This window comes from Meleagris gallopavo, chromosome 21 (assembly GCF_000146605.3).
Source record: "Meleagris gallopavo isolate NT-WF06-2002-E0010 breed Aviagen turkey brand Nicholas breeding stock chromosome 21, Turkey_5.1, whole genome shotgun sequence".
In the NCBI taxonomy this organism is placed as follows: Eukaryota; Metazoa; Chordata; class Aves; order Galliformes; family Phasianidae; genus Meleagris; species Meleagris gallopavo.
In genome coordinates this window covers 5596410-5604250 of record NC_015031.2, presented here as the reverse complement: position 1 = coordinate 5604250, position 7841 = coordinate 5596410, and the positions used below count along the sequence as shown (strand labels likewise).

General features: G+C 44.9%; 1 long non-coding RNA gene across 2 annotated transcripts; it reads right to left on the bottom strand.

The window, feature by feature from the left end:
- Positions 1 to 768: 768 nt before the first annotated feature.
- LOC104913899 lies at positions 769 to 6909 on the bottom strand. 2 transcript variants are annotated; one of them, XR_795691.3, is made up of 5 exons: positions 6658 to 6909; positions 6332 to 6434; positions 2919 to 2990; positions 2345 to 2452; positions 769 to 860 (listed from the first exon to the last, which is right to left on the bottom strand). It is a non-coding gene; the product is annotated as an uncharacterized LOC104913899 (long non-coding RNA). The 2 variants fall into 2 exon arrangements; XR_002120964.2 differs by lacking the exon at positions 6332 to 6434 and having other exon boundaries at positions 6658 to 6906.
- Positions 6910 to 7841: the final 932 nt, after the last annotated feature.

The window sequence follows — 7841 nt, the reverse complement described above, 5'->3', positions numbered from 1 at the left end:
CAGGGAACGCCAAAACTAAATGCTGAAATGAATGCGGCAAGGAAAGCCAAGGGCAATGGCCAAGAGAATGTGGCATGGAACGCAAAAACAGGAGGACAAGACAATGCAGTAGGGAACACAGAGGACAAAAAAAAGGAAAACACTACAGTGAAAAGCCAGAGACAAGGAGAATGCAGAAAGAAAAGGACAGGCAGCCTTCCAGGCACCACAAAGTGCAATTCAGAGCTCTGGGAGCACCATGTTGTGCCATGCTATGGAATGGGTAAACACTGGTGGCTGTGCATTGCGCTTACCTGTTGGGCAGACAATTACCAGCCAGCAAAGTGAGCTTCCGGGGCATTCCAGTAAATGCAGATTCCGGTTCCTTGCTGTTCCCATGAAGACCCCACATCTCTCCGTGCAGTCATTACGGCACTCGGGAGCACCGCAGCTCTGCTGCCACCTGTTGGACACAACGCAGTAATGAAGGCACTGCCCTGCATATGTACCTCTTTCATAAAGCTGCGCTCCTTTCTCAGAGCAACGTGACTGCACTCTGTGCACGATGCTGCTTACCACCAGAGAAGGCTCAGGTACCCAACAACATTTTTGCTTCCATCTCCTTTGGTAACTGCTCACTATACACTGCCCTCACCTTTGGTTGGGTACGTGGGGATTGAGGAAGCAATGACAGTCCCACAGACCCCTGCCCATCCCACTCTATGATGGGAGATCAGGTTCTGGACCACCTGAGGACCCAAACATCCAGGAGTCTTTGGGTCCTGACGAGATGAGTCTCACAGTTCCAAGAGAATTCACCGCTGCAGTCACTGAGCCACTCTCAATGGTATTTCAGAAGTGGAGGCAGTCAGGTGAGGTCCCTGGTAAGTAGAAAAAAGGTGACAGCACACCTGTTATTAAGGATAGAAAGTGTGACCCTGGGAACTACCACCATGCCAGTCTCACCTCTGTGCTGGGAGCAATCACGGAGCAGATTCTCCTGGAAGTGACTCTAAAGCACATGTCCCAGTGCATCAGCACCCTCTGTAAGAAAAGCTTCCTCCTAATAACCAACCTAAACCTCCCCTGTCTCACTTTAAAACCATTTCCCCTTGTCATATCGCTATCCACCCTCATAAACAGCCATCCCCCCTCCTGCTTATGCGCTCCCTTCGATTATTGCAAGGCTGCAATGAGGTCTCTCCAGAGCTTTCTCTTATCCAAGAGAAACAATCCCACTTCCCTCAAACTTTCTTCATAGGAGAAGTGCTCCAGCCCTCTGATCATCTTAGTGGCCCTTTCCTGGACCTGCTCCAAAAGCTCCACATCCTTCCTGTGCTGGGGCCCCAGGCCTGGACAGAGTGCTGCAGATGGGGCCTCACAAGAGCCGAGTAGAGGGGGACGACCACCTCCCTCTCCCTGCTGGCCACTCCTCTTTTAAGGCAGCCCAGAACACAGTTGGCCTTCCAGGCTGCGAGCGCACACTGCTGGCTCATGTCTGGCTTCTCATCCACCAGGATCCCCAAGTTCTTCTCTACAGGGGTGCTCTCAAAGGATTCTACACCCAGTTTGTACAAACATCTGGGATTGCCCCTTCATCAGTAACATAAACAGTGGGGTTGAGTGCACCCTAATGACATCAAGCTGTGGGGTGCAGTGACACAGCAGAGGGACGGGACCTCCCACCATCCAGAGGGACATCAATGCGCTGAGGAGTGGGCACAAATCCAAGTGCAGGGTCAGCAGCTGGGATGAGGGAACGCCCACCACCAAAACATGCTGGGGGATGTAAGGACTGAGCGCAGTCCTGCCCCATAGGGCCTGGGGTATTGGTGGGTGAGAGCTGGACACGAGCCAGCAATGGGCCCTTCCAGCCCAGAAAGCCAAATATATCCTGAGCTGCATCCAAAGATTAGTGGTCAATGGGCAAAGGGAGGCGATCCTCCCCCCTCTGCTCTGCGTTGGTGAGGCCTCACATGCAGTGCTGCACCCAGACATGGGGTTCTCAGTGCAGGGAGACATGGAGCAGTGGGAGCACATCTAGAGTACAGCCACAAACATGAACTGAAGGAAGGAACACCTCTGCTATAAGAAGGGAGAGCTGGGCTGTTCAGCCTGGAGAAGTGAAGACTCCAAGGTGACCTGGTAACAGCCTTTCAATACCTAAAGGAAAGAACAAGGGAAAATTGAGGTTAAATCTAAGGAAGATGTCTTCCACAGTGAGGGTGGTGAGGCAGTGGAACAGGTTGCCAGAGACATGGTGGATGCACTGCCCCTTTCAAGGTGAGGCTGGGTCAGGCTCTGAGCAACCTGATCTAGCTGTGGATGTTCAGTGTGGGGGAGTTGGATCGCATTGCAAACCTACCTGCATACAAGCAGTGCACCAACACGGGGCTCATGGTGTTCATTATCTGCCGCACAGATCTCACACCGCTGATTGGAGGAGCCCAGGTAATCCTTAAACCCCATCATGCTGCAAAATGAAATCAGAAGAGACAAAGAACATAATTGAAAATAGTACAAAGATGCACAGAATGCCCTTAAAAAACACTGCATGGATGCAATTAACACAAAGCACTATTAATTACAGCCATGAAGTGGGAAAACATAGAAGTAGAAAAAACATATTTGGAGCCCAGATGAGAGATTATGAGCTGAGAACCACTGAAAAGGAAACAACACACATAGCTAAAAAAGCTGCTCTAACCCAGCTTGAGATCTTCCAGAAAAGCAGAGCTCACAGCTCTGAAATAAAGCAGGAATCTCTCACCCCATTCTAAGGGCTCACCCCACACCCCAAAGGAAGCAGTCTCCAGGTTCAGATGCTGTTCTTACAGCTACCAGCCATTCAATGGAATTGGGATCCACCAAAAAGAGGAGATCACAGCCCTGAAATAAAAAAAGAAACCACTTACCCCATTCCAAGGGCCAACACTCACCCACACTCTGAAGCAAAGGAAGCAGCTTCCAGGTACAAACGGCTACCAGCCCCTAAGTACAGACAGGATTCCCTGCCAAAAAAGAGAAAGCAGCAACCACAATAGAGAGAAGAAAGGAAAGAAAGGAAGGAAAAAAAAAAATAAATAAAATAAAAAAAAATCACTCACCCCATCCCAAAGAGCAAGGCACACTCCAAAGGAAGCACTCCGCAGGCTCAGATGCTGCCCCTGCCCTTCCCAGCCCTTAAATGGGATCAGGGAGGGGTGGAGCCTGGCTCTGCCCCACCCACAACCAAACTGCCCCCAGCTGTGCTGCAGGGCTGCACCCCTCCCCAGGTGCTCCATCACAGCTTCAGGCCGGCCCTTAAAGTGCCGGTACAGCCATAGGACAAAGAAAATGAATAACGTGAATGGCTGCCAAGGGAGGTTTATAGCTGGAAGACCTGCAATAGCCTACATATTTTAATCCCAGTCTGTCCTCCATGCCAATTGGTGACTGTATGAAAACTGCTGAGTCATGGCCTGAAGCTCTGATTGATCACCTGAGGCAGCGATGACTCAGCACGGAGCACAGCTGAAGGCAATCAACCGGTGCTGCCAGAAGGGCGGAGTCTGGCTCCGCCCCTCCTGGACCCATTTAAAACTGACCAGCAGTGGGGAACAATTTTTTCTGGAAATCTACTGTGATGGAGTTTGATAATGAAGGCCAGCATATGGGTAAGTTTGCTACCTATTCTCTTTTTGCAATTATAATCTTCTTTGCCTGACTCTCTTGTTTATAACTGTAGCATCTTAATATTAATCAATGATATGCTTGGCAAGTACAGCAGACCAAATATACTAAAATTTATAACGTGTCTTTTCTTTGCAATTTCTATAAATGGGTCAATGGGGAAAACACTGCGCCCCTAGATAAAATGATTCCTGGGCAGGTCCCAGGACTTCTGAAATCTCACTGTTCTGAACTAACAATTATCACTGAAAAATAAGGTCCCCTACATGTTATGGGAAATATTTTTTCCAGTACTGTTTAATAGATTACTTTCATAAACTAAGCAAAGATACATTGATTACAGAAGAAAGACAATTGCCTGCCTCCACAGTGGCATGACCACTATTAAATACTTTAAATCAAGCTGAAATGAGGACTAATACTTTAAAGAATGAAAACCAACTTTTGAAAAACAATATTGAAAAGTTAGAGCAAGAACTTGGCATATTAACAGGGAAGAACCCAATTCTACATCTTCCAATAAGTCAAGTTTGTAACATTTCAATACACGATAACCAGAATCCTGAATCAACAGACAGCGTTGACCAGGAAAATAAAAAAAATCTAAATTAGAACTCGAATTTGCAATTTCAACAGATCCGCTAGAAGTCTGTCCTGTCATAACTCAGAAAACAAAACAAAAAAACACAGGACAGACAGGCAAAGGTGGCTCCTGATCAGTGGCCCCCTGCCCTCACGCATTTGCACGTAACAGCCCGGCCATACACGGCAACGGAACTGATGGATTGGGTACAGCAATTCTTGGCAGAAGCCTAGAAACTGTACCAGCTTGGTTATGAAAACTTGGGATTCTGGGGCAGAAAGTGTTTGGGTGAATGGCCAGAAAATACACAAGCTGGCCACCGTGACTGTGCATCCTGCTCTCAGGCAGAGGTTATATGCAGGTAATCAATATCTTAAGGAAAACCAGTCTGTAATAGAATGGTTAACAGCAGCCTGCCATATGGAATGGTCAAATAAATCTGATATACCTTTACATACAGGGATGTCATCCTCCATGGAGGACTGTATGTAAACTGCTGAGTCATGGCCTGAACCGCTGATCAGTCACCTGTGGTGACCAATGAGTCATCCACAGGACCACAGGTGAAGGCAATCAACCTGTGCTGGTGAAATGGGCAGAGCCAGGCTCCAACCCTCCTAGATCCACTTAAGAGCTGACCACCTGTGGTGAAGGATCACTTCTGAAGATCCGTTCCGCTGCAGTTTGGTAAATGAGCCAAGGATACAAGTAAGCTTTCTATCTATTCTCTTTCTGTTATTATAAACTGCTTTGCCTAACTCTCTTGTTTATTTCATAATTGCAAGATCTTAATATTCATTGATTATAAAGGAATGATGAGGGACTAAACACGATGGGCCAACAAATTAAGACGTGCCTCCAAGCCCGGCAAGCCTTTGAATGTGGATCAGGGCATGGGAAGAAGAGGGGTGGGGGCTTGGGTATCATACAGATTAGGAAACTAACGCATCTCCCGACAATTGGGATGGCGATATCTGGGGTGATGCTGAGTACACTGGTCCAGAAGAGGACAATCCTTGGCTTTCTATAAAGACGAAGCCAGATCTGCCATTCAAACAGAAAGGACTGGTGGACCCCAAGGTGGTCAGTCACTATGTGCTCTGAGAACAACGCCCTGTGATCCATTACAATTTACAAATTTGTAAGGGAAATACAGGAGAGAACCAGACAAAATAGGAACCAAATACCTGTTATCACTATGCTTGAGCAGTGCAGACCGTGTTATGCTCAGTGAGGATGAAGCAAATGGCAGTCTGGGAGTGTTCTTCAGGTCCTGGCTGACATACCTCACACTATCACCAGCCGTGTAGCACATCAGGCTGGGAGAATAGACCCCATGGAGCGAGGTGAGCTCCCTGCAAGCCCTCTGATGCCTAAGTGAGCTTTCCACAGCCATCAGGAATCTGCCTGCATACAAGCTAGTGCACAGACACGGGGCTCGCAATGCTCCGTTACCTGCTCAGCAGATCGCATAGTGCTTACACCACTGATCAGACAAGCTCAGGTGATGCTTAAACCCCATTGAGCTGAAAAATGAGATCAGCTAATTCATTACACCTGAGGGTGCACAGAATGCCCTTAAACAACTCTGCATGGTTGAAAGCAGTGCATAACACTCTTAACTGCAGTCATGAAATGGGATGATGGAGGTGCACACAAACCATGTTTGGAGCCCGAGGTTGGAGGAGATCATGCTGTGAGAACCATGAAACGGTGAACAGAGGTGCAACTGGAAAGTAACAAGCTTAAAAAGATTTGCTTAGAAGATCTGGAGAACGAAGAACCTCTTATGAATTAGCTCCGGGCATTCCCACGATGGCAACGCTCAGTCAGCTAACCAGCATTATCCTGGGGCTGACCGAAGCATTCCAGGAAAGAGGGAGCAGTGAAAGAAATAAACTTATTTCAGTCCTTCCATCACCATATCAGATGAAGGGAGAGAACACCTTCATCTCCCTTTGACAAGAAAAAAAAGGCATCATGAGGACAAACGTAGCTAATACAGCTGCTCTAATCCAGTTTGGGATCACCTCAAAAAGGTGGAGCTCACTGCCCTGAAATAAAGAAGTAATTACACACCCCATTCCAAGGACTCACCCCACTCCGCAAAGAGAAGCAGTCTCTAGATAAGGATGCTGCGCCTATGGGTGCCAGCCCTTCAGTGTAGTCAGGATTCCCCCAGTAAGGGGAGCTCACAGCCCTGAAATAAGGAATGAATTGCCTATTCCAAAGATGAACACTCAGCCCACACTGCCAAGGAAGCAGTCTCCAGGTAGAGATGCTGCCCTTATGGCTTCCACTCCTTAAACATGGTCAGGTTTCTTAAAAAAAAAAAGAAAAAAGAAAATAGGGAGGGAGGGGGAGACTGCAGCCCTGAAATAAAGAAGAAACCACTTACACCCTTCTCAAGAACCAATACTCACCCATGCTCCACAGGAAACAGTCTCCAGAGATAAATACTGCTTTTACAGCTGCCAATACTTAAGAGTGGTCAAGTTGCCCTAGAAACAGGAAAAATCACAGACCTGAAATAAGAAGGTATCACTCCCCCTTTCTCACTGATCAGGCCTCACCCCATACTCCTAAAGGAGTGGGACCTATTACCCAACTCTTACTTTCTCCACCCCTGGTTTCTCATTGCCTGAGTACTTCTGGTTCACAGAAGACAAAAACAGAAAGAAAAAGGAAAATGAAAAAAGGGAAATCGGAAGATGTAGAAAAAGAAATAGAAAAAGAATAAGAGGAAACAAAAAAGGAAAAGGAAATAATTAGAATTATAAAACGAAAAACTATTAGAAAGAGAGAAAAGAAGAAGAATTAGAGTTAGAATGAGGATAGGAAAAAGATGAGGAAAAAGATGAGGAAAAAGACAAAAGAATTGGAACTAGGAAAATAAATAGAAAACTAATTGGAAATAAAACTATTAGAACTGGAAAAGGCAGAGGATAAAGAACAGGAAATAAAAGAAAATGGTAAGAAGAATTGGAATTAGGAAAAAAATGCAAAATGTAAAAGGAAAAACTAATTGGGGGGGAAAAAGCATTAGAAAAGGAAAAAAGTTAAGAATTAGGAAAAAAGTAAAAATACGAAAAAGTAAAAGAATTTTAAAAAGAATTAGGAAATAAAAGAAAAAGAATTAGAAAAAGAAATAGAAAAGAAACAAGAAAAATGGGGAAGAAAAAGGGGAAGAAAGTATAAAAATAATTAGAAATAGAAAAGAAAGAAAATAGAATTTGAAAACAAAATAGAAAAACAATTAGAAAAAGAAAAATGAAGAACTAGGATTGGAATGAGAATTGGAAAAAGAAAAAGATAAAGAATTGGAAAAAGAATTGGGAAATGAGAAAACATTAGATAAAAAACATTAGAAAAAGAACTGGAAAAGGAACTAGATTTAGGAAAAAAGAGTGAAAAAAATAAAACATTAGAAAATGAAAGAACGAGGAAAGTCTAGAAAAAAGAAAAAGAATTAGAAATAAAACAATGAAAAAGAGTAAGAAAAAGAAAGAAAAATAGAGAAAATTAGAAAAGAATTACAGAGGAAAACAAGAAGAATATGGAAAGAAATGAAAGAAATTGGAAAAGAAAAAGAAATTGGACAAAAAAG